Raw genomic sequence first — 13,599 nt, 5'->3', positions numbered from 1 at the left:
GATCCTACAAGAAATCCTATAAGATACAGTCCGACACCTACAAGATTGGCAGTGAGCAGTTTCATAGGGAGAAAAATAGGGGTTGGCTTCATCAGGCAGTGATAAGGAGGTAGGCTCTACATTTCCCCACATTTTTCCAAGTGAAAGGAACATAGAAAAATATTCTAGTTTGTTAAAAGTAATTGTAGTATAGGGAATTTCATACATAGAATCTTCGTTTAAATTTCCTCATTCATTAAATTTGGTAGCAGACCTATACAACCCTCCATCCATCAGAGAAAATGACAGGGGGTTTAATAAAAGGGAGGCCATCAACACAATGAGGATTCATCAACACCCTCCTGTGCTAGAGATATTAAAAAGGCACAATTGGATGGATTTCTTCGAGAAATTGAGGGGTATGATGATGAAGTAGCTAGAGATTTTTCTATCTTCCTCATTCCATTGACTAGGACCCATGCCACGGTTGTGGTGAGAGGCCTCTCCATAGAGCTCACCCCTGAAATCATAGGCGGAATTACCATACTTCCCTTAGGAGTGCCTTGGAGAAAGGAGGATAAGGGAAATATCCAAACTGCAAAGAAGAAATTCCTTTTAGAAGGAGAGGAGGCCATGGAAGACAAAAGTGGGGTGAGAAGAGAAAGCCTACCCTATCCTTGGAATGAGATTAGCTACCACCTTATAAAGTATATCTCATGTGAAGGTAGGTATAATGTAGTATATGGGTACCACTTTAGGCTTCTTCAAGAATTGAGGTTTGGAGCAGACACACTTCCTCAAAATAGACTCATCATCCCCTACTTCCTTCTTCAATAAGTGATAGATATGAGCATGAAGGTGCAGGAAGGAAACAATCAATAGCTACCCCATCATGGGTCAATTAGACTTATCATAGAATATTCCCTCCAAAACCTCAGAATCCCTATCACATGGGAAAATTTTAGAGACATGCAGACATAGGGAGATATAAAAGCCCTTGAATATGACAAGAGCCCCACTGCTAGTGAAAGGGATGAAGAAGAAACAGAGGAGGAGGAAGAAGAAACTAAAAAAGAGGAAGAAGAAACAGAGAGGGATGAAGAGGAAATAGATTAGGAAGAAGAGGGAAAAAAATAGAAGGGAAGTGGTGAAGAGACAGAAGAAGATTCAAAGGAGAAAACTGATGAACAGGGTGAGGAAGTAGAGAGAGAAGAAGAGGAGAAAGACGAGTATGAGAGGGGGAATGGAAAAGAGGAGGAAAAAGACAAGGAGGAATCACCCAAGGTATCTCTAGAACTCACTAAGAAAGAGGCAGTAGCTACCCTCACTGCCCTTAGTACCCCTATAAAACAAAAAGGGAAAAGACAGAGACAAACTCTATTATACCTTAGGACAAGAAAAAGTACAAGAATAAGGCAGGGAAAACCTCAAACTCCCACCAAGGTTCCTATTGTTATTGAAGACTCACCCAAACAGCAGGAGAATATTGCTCCTCTTATGAAAACTCAAGGATAAGGATCATCAGGACAAGCCTCCCCCAAGTCTTTGATCACTTATGTAAGAAGGCATGTCACTAGATTTGCCTTATCCAAAGGAAAAGGCATCCTACAGGATACACAAAAGGACCTACAAGAAGTAGAGGAAATCCTACATGAAACTTTTCTAAACCTACAAAAAACTCAGAAATTGGATAAAGAAGGGAGTATGCAGCAAGAAACAAAGAAGGAGGATCCAAAGATAAGGGAACCTAGTCCTCAACCTAACCTTGATTCCTACTACAGGTTGATTGAAGGGGGTAGGGTCATTCCACAAAATTTTTCCATCCCATTATTATTTGAGCTTGAGAAAGAAAGGGGAAGAGCACATAGATGGATGCAGATTTCCAGATCCAAAGGGGTGGAGGACATATGTCACATGGAGGAAGAAGTTAAAGAGATGGGCAGATAACTGAGTAGCCTGAAGGACAAAGAACCTTGATGGGTGATTTGAACCATCCCTTTTTGAATCGTTAAAGAGAATAAAAACAAGGATCCGCTTTTAGCCATTTTCCGACCCTTTAAAAGTGAAAATATGGCCGAGCCCTTGTCCTTTCGAACTTGTTAATGGATGCAAAACGTCATGCGCCCAGTATAAGTTTACCCCTTTTTCAAGCTGGGAGGCACTATTTACGAAAAAGGTACTCCTTGACTAAAATGGTCAAGTGGTTCTCTCAAGTATCGTTTTCTACCTTTTAAGGCTCGAGAGACACAAATGTATGAAAAGGGACCATGTGGAGTTTTCTTTTACATGTCTTTTTCAAACTCTCTAAACATGAAAAAGGTACCGAGTTACACCTTTGTCAGACTCGTTAAACTATTAAACGACATCAGATTCATCATCATGAAAAACATGAGCTTCTCCTTCCTAGGGCTTGTTAAACTTACTAAGTCAGATTCATTCAAAGGATGAACTTACAGTGCAAGCATATGCTATCCCCTTCAAGCTTGTGATTAAAAAATTATTGGGGTACTTGCCAGAAATGGTGGGGGAAAATTTGGAAATCTATCAGTCGTGTCGACAGCTCACTCTTGAACGTGACACTCTTTGCTTCATGTCGGGTTGGGACATCCTCCTTTGCATTGTTGAACTTCCTAGGTTTAGGCCGTTTACTTTTTCCTCCCATATGATCTCTGCTACGTCATCATGACCACCAATCCTATGGATCCAGAAGCTACTAAACTTCCAGTTGTGTTGCCGATATGTTCAAGAGTTATCCTTCTATAGTTACACTTACCTCTGATTCTCTGCATCATCCAAAATCATTTTGCATCCTCTCGTCTTGCGTTGATTATGTGGGATTCATTATGGCCCTCCTTCGACATGGTCACTTTCCATCGACTTCAACTCACTATTTGAGAAGCTGACCGCGAGACTCCCTTCTAGTACCTTAGAGCTTACATGCCCTAATGGCAATTTCTTTGCACTCGACGACAAGTTCACATCATTGGCTTTCGATTGAGTGATTTCACGGGTGTTCGACTTCAATTCCTATATTCACATTCCGTGAATTGTGATGATAGTACCTTGGGGACCATTATCATTAGTGGTGGTTTCTCTCACGCTTGTTAATAGTTTACATCATTGACTGGTAATCAAGTGACTTTCTAGCATGTTCGACGTCAACACATCTATTCGCATGCTAGGATCTGTACTTTGATTGGGTCGTGTTGGAGTGCAAGACCCTGGACTCAGATCACAAAAAGTCCAGGTTACGAAGTGGTGTGACATGATTATGATGATATGCATGTCTCTTTCAGATGGCTGGCTGCAACTAGACCATGAGTTATCATATGTGATCCTTCTCATTATTGGATGGTTGCGACCATACCTTGGTTTCATTATGATCCTCTTTGACGGATGGCTGCGCCCATACCTAGATCCATTTACATGATCATTCTCTGGATGGTGCATCCATGCCACAATTCATGTATCATTCGACAGAGATCTCAGTTTATGTATATGTATCTATACTTTCTTGCAGGTTTTCTAATGGCAAACCAGTTCCCTGCACTTATTTATAAAGCATTTCATCCCTCACTCTAGTTCGGCCTTCACGCTTTCGGGGGCATTTGTTGCACATCATTTTGTCACTGTCCCTGTACTCGACGTTCCTTGATCCTGGAGGACCTCTAGAGTGAACCCCACATGCTTTTCCTTCATGAAGAAACTCCCATTGTGTCCCTCTTCATCAGCAAATCATTTCCCTTTTGCACCATTTCCCCTGAAACGTTTGTTTTGCCCAGTTTACAAGACAGACGCTAATGGCCTTTGTCTCCCCCATGCCGATGTGCAGAGATTAGCACTACTCCTCACGCCAACCAAAGCGACTGAGCGGTGTTTCAGTTACACCATTCCTGTTATGGAAATTTTTTTAAATTAGAGTCGAAGCTTCCAGCTCTAGAAGCTCCGTAACGGAAGTCTAGTAAATGGTTTGGCCGGATGGGGTCGAGGATGACAGTTTTGGCTCCTTTCCCCTATAATGATGGAACTACCTCAAGGGATAAGTCCTTCTCCCATGAGAAGAGGATCCATCTCCCATCCATATTTCCTATATAAACCTCCCTTTTTTCCAAGCACAACTAGTTGTAGTCATAGTTTTTGGCTGAGTGTGAGTGTTATAGTTGCAAAGTGTTGATGCTATTTTGGAGTAGACAAGCAAACTATTACTAGTTGTAGCTATCTAGTTGTGTGAGGGAGAAGTGTGTTTTAGTTTGGAGTGAAGCCTAAAGGGAAGAGCTTTAAAACTATTGTTGTTTGAAGCCATCGTGGAATGCTAGCAGAAGTGTGTGGGAACCTGGTCTTGTTAGAGGAAGACTGCAATGTCAAGACGAATGGTTGTAATCTATCTTTGATATTAATATATGCAACTATCGATTGATTTCCTACATGTTTTGTAATATTACATATCCATGTCTTAATGTTTCTTGACTTGTTAAGTAGGTTGAATTGTAATTTGTCTATTATTATGTTTGTGTGTTGTTGTTGTTTACTAGTTTCAGGAGCTTGAAGAAGGAAGCAAGAGATTGTTGGAGTGAGAAAGCAAGGAAATCATCAAGCAGGATAAGCGACCAAGAGGTAAGCCATCTTGATTGATTCTAACCTAAGGAAATCTTCCATAGAATGTATCTGTTCTGGCTAGACCCATTATCGGGCTAGAGGAATTCGTTCATGTCCATACTTATAATTTTAGTTCACCACACTTATGTAAATGGTTGCAATGAACTTCTTACTTATTTAATTTGTGGTAAATAAATTTTAATGGTATATTGTCATCAAATAAATTTTTAGATATAAATAAATTATTTCCCTTCTTACTGTGTTTAAAATTAGATAAATTTATTTTTTAGTTAGAGGACCCTAGGGGGGATCCTCACATATGGTATGAGATCCGGTTTCAAAATTTGAGGCCTAAAAGTAGATCTCCATCATCTAAGCAGCTGTGAGTAGGGGGTATCTATTTTTCCAAGTGCTTAGGACCTTCACCTTACCCCAACCATAATAACAGGTTTGTTTACACAGGTGCACTGGCTCACAAGGGGAAAAATGTTACTAGGGTGATTTGAACCATGGTGCAACAAATAACCATACCTTGCTTTACCAATCAACTCAGCCCCTATCAACATCTTTGATTTATTTAATTGTAGATACCATACCATATTGGTCCTAATCCTCCTTTAGTTACAATGTGCCAACACCTTTTCCTTAAGTGTCTTGAGCTACTTTGCAGTAACGGAGAGGAAGCTTATAGTGCATGTTTTGAACATTTAATATACATCCCTTTTTACAGAAATTGTCCTTTCATCCACAAACGTACATTTTTGTAGCACCATTCAAAAGTGAAAATTGCCTTCGGAATCTTCTATAGTATAACATAGTTTTATCGAATAGACAACAAACTGGGGCTAGGTAAATTATTGTTGCGAGAAAACCATGGTACTTGGTAGTCAATTACTAAAATTCCTGCAACATTAACAAACATAGTGTATAAGTGATCCATTTCAGTGTTAACTTTTAAGTAGCAGATTGAAGCAGGATCACCACACAGTATATTCATGCTTCTTGTAAATTGTGTTGCTTCATTTGTAGAAGACCGAAAGCAAAACGTGCACCTGTTTTCTCTCAAAATCCCACAAATAAGTCCAAAGACCTATAAAAAGGACCTGTTAAGTCCAAATCCCTAGAAGATGACTCAACATCACCTATACAAATGTAAGATATGGATGCATACACCTGACACATGGCTTGCATGCTTTTACTCTCGGTTAGCTTTGTTGCTTCAATAAAGTGTAAAGCAGCTTCATTGAAGCAACCTAATGAGTGCGCATATTGGCCGAGAAGCATTTGAATGGTGTTCTCACACCCTTGTAAAATGGTTGGAAAGCACCAAAACCAGTCAACAATTTTCTTTAGAGCCTTTTTTGCTTCAAGAAACTCTATACAAGTCAATTATATTATAGTTTTGTTTTCCAATAGCCACACAAGCAGCATCAGATAAACACCTGCCATCCAAATTTCCCATTGTTGCAAATATACCTCTCACATCCCCACTGATTCCAAGATTCCCTAGCTCCTCTTCAATTCGAGACATTCCTGATAAGATCCACTTTGAAAAATGTTTAAATAACCCCTTAGGCCGACCACATATAACTGCCATAAGGTCAACCAAGACATATACTGCACCCTTTGGTAACCACTCTCCATTAAGTGAATTTCCTTTTCTCAAACAATTCTGATTTTTGTGTTGCTGTAGACCAGGTTGCAATAACCTACTCTCTACTTTGTAAGTTCTGCACTCAACTTCTGAACTTGTTATGTTTGCTGCATATCATCTTCCAAGGCAGCATCTAAGATATTCATAGGGTTTGAAGCCTCCTTATCACATATTTGTAGAAGATAAAATGTGTGCAACAATTCATTATAAAGATGCAGACCACGACAACATTGTCTTTGATCCTCAGGAATTGAATTCCAAATGGAATCACATTTTTTCACAGCTCTCTCTAGAGTACTTGCATCTTCCCACTGCATAAGATGAACGTGCAATATCGATGCTACAAAGACCATCTCAAGTTCAGGGTACTTCATTTCACTAGCATGATGTTGTCTAGTCTCTAAAGCACGTATTGCACCTTGAAAATCCCCTTCATTTGTCAAAGCATTTTCAAGCTGTAAGCGGAAGTTGCAAGACCATAATTTTGTAGATTCCCCTTCTCCAGTAGAATAATAAGTAGAATAGGCATACTGGATAAGAATACACGGTCCTGCATACATAAATTGTTGAATAACCATTTAGAAATATATGAAAGTCAGAATTACTCATGCACAAAAATGTATTCAAGCATTTCATGTAACCATCTTATTAATAACCCATCAAGCTCCAAAAAAAATTTGTTTCGACCTAAAAGTAGTCATGCTCGACTTTCAAATCTGGGTAGTGTAATCCTCCCATCAATCAATAAATCCATAAAGCAGCTGCTCTCACTTCTGCAATTCGTTAAGCACGTGGTGGGCTTTCGGACTCTGTAAATTCTGGTAATAGAAAGCAGAGAATGCTTGTTTACCATGGCCGCTAAACTCCCCGCCTCCATGAAACTATGTTTTGGATCAGGATTCAATACCGATCCCAGGAGTCATGCAATCGAATCCCTCCCATTCTAGCCTGGTGTGCATGTGCAGTTTTATCAGAAGCGTTGGTGTGCAGCAGCGAAATTGATAATGGGAGGGAAGCAGGGAACGTTGGCTGTCAACAGTAACAGCAACTGAGGCAAGGATACCAAGTCGGTGGTAGAGGGAGAAAATGGTGTACGGAAGAAGGTGAGGGTAGCATATCAGGGGATTCCTGGGGCTTTCAGTGAGGCGGCAACAACGACGACCCACCCTAGTTGCGAGGTTGTGCCTTTCAAGGGCTATGAGGATGCTATCTAAGCCATGGAGTTCCGCAAGGTGGATCAGGCCATATTTTAGTAGAGGGAACTCTAGAGGGAAACGTCGTTCAAAACTACGACCTATTGCTTCATCATAGCCTGCACATCATGGAGGAGATTCAACTCTTCATTAATTATTGCTTGTTGGTGGCACCCAGTGTTCGGAAGGAGCAAGTGCGTCACGTGATGAGCCATCCCATGGTGTTGGCGCACTGTAGCCACGGTCTCAAAAATCTAGGGCTCAATGTGGTCATTCGTCAGGCTGTCGATGATACTTCTGATGCTGCGAAGTTCGTGCACTCCCATGGCCTTAGGGGCACTGCTGCCATCGCTAGTTGTAGGGCCACTGAGATCTACGGCCTTAACATTGTGGTACGCAATGTGCAGGATGAGCCTTGGACCGTGACTCGGCTCTTGGTGCTCGCCAGGAAACCCCATATGGACAACGAAAACGTTGGGGTTGGCGCCGTTGTTGGCATTGACCATGCCTGGAAGACGAGCATCGTGATTGCACACAAAGGGGGTTTGGATGTACTTATGAAATTGCTTTCTGCGTTCTCCTTCCACAACATCAGTCTGTCGAAATTGGAGGTGAATCCAAAAGGTAGCGCCCCTCTCAGAGTTCTCGACATCGATGCCAAGGGCAGTGCTGCCGTAAGGCAGTTTGAGTACGTTTTATATATAGATTTTGAAGCTTTCGAGGCAGACCTGGAAGAGGTAAGACGCTTTGCCACTTTTGTCCGGGTGCCAGGATGTTATGTTTCCCGCCCCAAAATCCACACCCTTGACCCTTGATTAGATGAATATCGTCAGTTGTATCAGAGGTATCGATGTCATGCCAAGCATGCGCTTTCTTGTTGAGGTTGTTATCTATGTGATTTATTACAGGCAGTAGGCTGTAGGTTTGTTATTTACCTGCTGTGTGGTATTTCTCTGGTTTGTATAATTATTATTATCAGTATAGATCTATCTTTGGATCCAAATATTATAAGTTATTATTATCCTAAAAATGGATTTGCATCCAAATAAATAATTACCTCACTCAACTTCACTCTTTCTTTTGGGACCTCCCACCCTTTTGTAGCCCTTTTTCTGTGCATGTATGCATTTGAATGTATTAATCATTTGCTTACAACACCTATAGTTATGCCCTTTTGGGTATTCAAGTTCATATTCATCTCCAAAGTATATGACATTGAATTTGGTACATTTGGGTAGAAAGGATTGATGACTCGCTTACGAGTCATGATACTCTGTCTATGGACATGTTGATATTTTCATATCAATTTAATAATTTTAGAGCCTACACTAGAACATTTTCTCGATCAGTTGTTGGACTTTTACATGGATGTTCTGAATGTTTATGATTATGAGTTTACATCAATGTTCTTTGAGATATCTATCCGAATTTCTGGACTTTATGCCTTTTGGGTCTTAAACTTCCTGCCCATAGTAGTCCTTTTCTATGCATGTGTTTACTTGAATGGCTTGATCATTTTCTTACTGCAATTATAGTGTGCCTTTTGATATTTGAACTCATATTCATCTCCAGAATATATGACATTGGACTTGGTACATTTAAATAGGCTTCGAAGGATTGATGGCCCTCTATTGAGCAATGATATTCTATGTACGTACATATAATCAAATTTTTGGATCAATTTAATGATTTTGGAACATGCACCAACATACTTGCTTGATGATTTCTTCTTGGATTTTACTTGATTCTCTGAACGTCCATGATTGTGTGTTTCGATCAATGTTATTTAGGATATCTATTCAATCTATGTGCTTCATGCCTTTTGCTAAAGAAGTACATAGAGAATATAAGTTTTGATTAATCTGCATTAATCTTTAAGCTATGGTATCATGTTTTATAGTGTTGATGAGTATTGATTAGAGATTAAAAAGGTTGGTTATTGAGAAGCTATAAGAGATTAAAAATGCATGAGTTCAAATATCTTATATTCTCATCACCTTAAAGACTAACATAAATAAGTAAACAGAATATAAGTTTGATAAATATGCACTGCTCTTTACTAATCTAGATATCATGGTTTATAATTTTGATGAGCATTGATTAGAGAGTAATTATGCGTCAGTTTAAATGTCAAATATTTTCATTGCTTAGATGACTGATATAAGTATGTGTATTTGAAACATTTGGCTCATAAAAAGTATTAGCATGAATTGGATGAGCACTTAAATGGTTTACAAAATGCATATATGTTTTTTTGCTTGGACTTGGTTGCCTATTTTTGGTTGCATGTATGATGTAACAGTCCGAAGAGCACCTAGTAGGAGAGTGCAACTGTTTTATTTTGTTTACAGCGACAGTTTGGAAAATGTGGTTGTCAAGTAAGCATATTTTGGCCAAATGAGGCAACTCACACATTTTGTCATCCATGGAAAATTAGCAACTAATTGTGGCATTCCGAGTTTCTAATTCATGGTTATAAATATGCAAAGAATGACCATGACTGTGAATGAGTGCTATATATATTGGGCCTATTACTAGTTCAGAGTCCTTCTGCTACTTATTTATTTTCTTATAAAGAAATCAGCCTTGCTTTCAACCTGAAGGCAAGAGTGAGGTTGTTGGTACCAGGCCAACCTACAGTTATACTCACTTAAGAGTGCATGTCTAAGGTTTAAAGCCATTGCATCATAATCATCAAAAACATCAAAGTTCATCATTTCAATAGCAGGGATTTGAACCTGGGTGAGAAGGATAATAATTGATCCACATCAAAAACATCAAAGCTCATCATGTCACTAGCATGGATTTGAACCTGGGTAAGAAGGATAATAATTGTTCCACCTAACCACCTGAGATAACCCCAAGTAACTCCTCTTGTTACTAATATCTTAATGAGGAATGAATTTAAGAATGAAATGGGGTTGCCTTTTATTTTGAAACACAAATTGTATAGTGTAGATATTGCTTCCTAATGTGAAACACAAAATTTGGTATATTTTAGATATTTCAAACTTTTATTCTGGACTTTGAAAATTATGTCTTCATTTCTGGTTTAAAATTTGAAAACCATGTCTTCATTTCTGGTTTAAAATTTAAAAATCTAAATTATGTGCATCATCTTGGATAGTTGGTCTGGAAGTTAGAGACTTTTATCTATTTTTCCACTTGTTGCATAGTTTCACTAGTTTGTTTATTGTCTTCCCTAGTATGTGCTTATAAAGGCAGATTTGCATCTAAAAATGAGTGTTTTGGCCTATAGAATTCAAGGTGTTTATTTATTTTCTTTTGAACTTTATGTATTTTTTAACCCTACCTTTCACCATAGAAGGCAAGGAAGGAAACTATTAGATACATATTTTTATGGCTCAAAACAATCTGAGTGTGGATAAAGTTGTCTTTTTGTAGATGCATTTGGGTTGATCGTTAATTGGACCGACCCCTATCATGATAAAAGAATCCACCCCTTGGGTTTGCTTTATTTTTGGTATTTTCTTCAAGTTTTCACAAGTATTAAATTGTTGTTTTAGCTCTTAAATGTATGAAGTTGGAAGACAGTGGCATTTATTTATTTATTTTTATTTTATTTTTTTGAAGTAGATTGTTAATTTTAGCATTTTAACAATAATAGATTATAAAATACCAAAAACAAATCCAACACTACCTTTGAAGAGTTGAAGGGTTGAAAGAGTGGTCAGAAGTGTATGTGATCAAATTCGACTTGCTAACAAGTTTCTAGGTGGATTTTGAGTGAAGTATTTCAAACTCTGGATCATGCCTAACATTTTTGAAATTGTTATAGGGGATGTGTACCTCCCAACTTTATGTAGACATCAAAAAGTAGAACAAAAATATTATTTGAAGATAGGGTAGAGAAAAAGGATCAAATTCTCCATTCCTTCCTCTAGAGGAAGACATCTTTTCCAATACCTGGAACAGAGCCAAGGGAATCAGTGATGAAGCAATCTCTTTCCTTATTGTGCGACCCACAAATAAAGATTTATAGAGAAAAGGGAAAGAAATATGCACAAATGTCTACCATTATGTGCTGGAAGACTATGCAAGCATCTGTTTTATTCCTATTCAAATTTGAGGTTATTATGGATATGACTATCTGGAGTATGAAAAAAGCTAAACTTATTCCTTCCACATAAGAGGGTCGTGTGATGAAGTGGTTAATGTGGTTAATGGGATTGGAAGGAATTCAACCCAGACATGAATGTGACCATGTGGAGTATAAACAAGCCTAAACATATTCCCCTCCATGTTAGAGGTTCATGTGATGAATTAGTTTATGGGATTGGAAGGAATTTGATCAAGACATGGATAGAGATGAAACAAACATTCCTAGGAAGATGTAGATACTATTGCAAGACCGTAGCTCAAACAGTGGAATTCCTAAGAATAAAACAACTAGAAAAGTTATGCTGATTCGCATAGGATTGATCGAAGTTATGAAGTAGGAGACCAAGTTTTTATTCGTATCCGGCCCAACAAAAGCACCATTTGGTTTGGGAAAGGGATGAAGTTGTCACCTCGGTTTATATGACCTTTTAGGATCAAGGAGAATATTGGACCAGTTGCCTATCATCTTGTACACCCACCCCATTTGCATAAAACTCATGATGTTTTTCATGTATCTATTTTATGACATTATGTTTCTGATGCATCTCACAAACTGGATTGGATGGAATTGTGGGTCTCATACATGGGAACAATAATGGTCGAACCATTACGCATATTGGACCATAAGGTTTGACAACTCAGACGTCGCATGGTGGACCAGGTTAAGCTCCAGTGGGACAAGTATAGTGCAAGATCTTCTACCTGGGAGGATGTAGAGACTATACGTCATGACTACCCCTCACTTTTTGAGCATCTGTGATGCCCATTTTGACTTAGATAGCTACCTATGCTAAGGATCTATTGCAATTCCATGTTATTTATGTATAAACGCTATGTAATATTGACGCATTTAGTTGGATGGGTGAAACTATTTATATAAACCATTAGATGGATTAGAATGTTTGATGTATGACCTAATGTATGACTTACTTGGTGATGATTTATCTAATGCATGACTTATCAGAGTTATTGTTGTTTCATGTATGGCTTAAGTGGATATGATTTATATAATGAATGACTTAGTGAAATTATGATTTATCTAATGTAAGATTTATTTCCAATATGAACTACGAAATTTACACGTGGATACTAGACTTAATAAAATGATGTTTAAGATCACTTATCTATATATATTTTGTTGTTATAAATATGCATGAAAGAGAACTAGCCTGCAGATTGGACAGAACTATATGATAGCCAAGATCTACTCTTCCATTGGGGAAGTTCGAGACATCTAATGAGTAAAGGTATGATGTACATTGTTCTATTACATTTTGTATCTACTTGATATGCACTTTTATGACATGGGTCAAATGTAAATAATAGGTGACAAGACTACCTGACTAGATTATTCAATGACAAGTATCCAACTAACATTGTAGTGTGGTCCATATTAGGATGTTGACCCTAGTTGTGAGGAGGGGTGGAGGTATTTCCCACTATGTAACCTCCAAACCTAGAATCATGGGAGGGCAGTGATGGACACGCTCCCCTAGATGTGTGATGATGATTTCCAATTGCCTGCTGGGGAAGTTAGGTCGATGTAGTCAGTGCTTCCTCCATATTGGTTTTATTAGTGGTTAGATTGGTATAGCTAATGCCATAGTACATAGCAGCAGAGGATGGATAGGGTGGGAGTGGAAGTAGGTTAGGAAGGATAGGAGGATATAGATTAGTTGGAGACTCTTGATGGGAAGTGGTATCATTGTCTGACTTACTAAATTTTACTACTATTTGTTATGCCTTATTGTCAACCTGCTTTCGAAATCCTTGTATATTTTCACTCTAACTTCAAGACACATTTTTCTGAAAGAGGGGTGTATGTAATGCCCTACTTAATATTATCATGCAATTTTTATTAGTGTTTAATTTACTTGAAAATATTGACTTATAATTATCAAGAAATATTTATATATACCTACATTTGTGAAACCATAATTTTAATTTACCAACATAAATTTTATTATTGTTATTATTCAATTCCCAACTTGTCTTCTCAAATTTAATTTTGGATAGGATATGGTCTCCTCCCATTTCCAACTTAGATATCCATAT

General features: G+C 38.3%; 2 pseudogenes; one reads left to right on the top strand and one right to left on the bottom strand.

Annotated features, from left to right (window-relative positions):
* Positions 1 to 5,568: 5,568 nt before the first annotated feature.
* LOC149157625 (sister chromatid cohesion protein SCC4 pseudogene) lies at positions 5,569 to 6,807 on the bottom strand (annotated as a pseudogene).
* A 273-nt stretch (positions 6,808 to 7,080) lies between these two features.
* Positions 7,081 to 8,237, top strand: LOC149157624 (arogenate dehydratase/prephenate dehydratase 6, chloroplastic pseudogene; annotated as a pseudogene).
* Positions 8,238 to 13,599: the final 5,362 nt, after the last annotated feature.

The sequence above is a fragment of the Pinus tabuliformis genome, chromosome 5_2 (genome assembly GCF_031772625.1).
Source record: "Pinus tabuliformis cultivar Carrire ecotype Pingquan chromosome 5_2, CPIR1, whole genome shotgun sequence".
NCBI lineage: Eukaryota > Viridiplantae > Streptophyta > Pinopsida > Pinales > Pinaceae > Pinus > Pinus tabuliformis.
The sequence above is the reverse complement of the archived record's forward strand: the minus strand, read 5'-3'. Positions and strand labels throughout refer to the sequence as shown.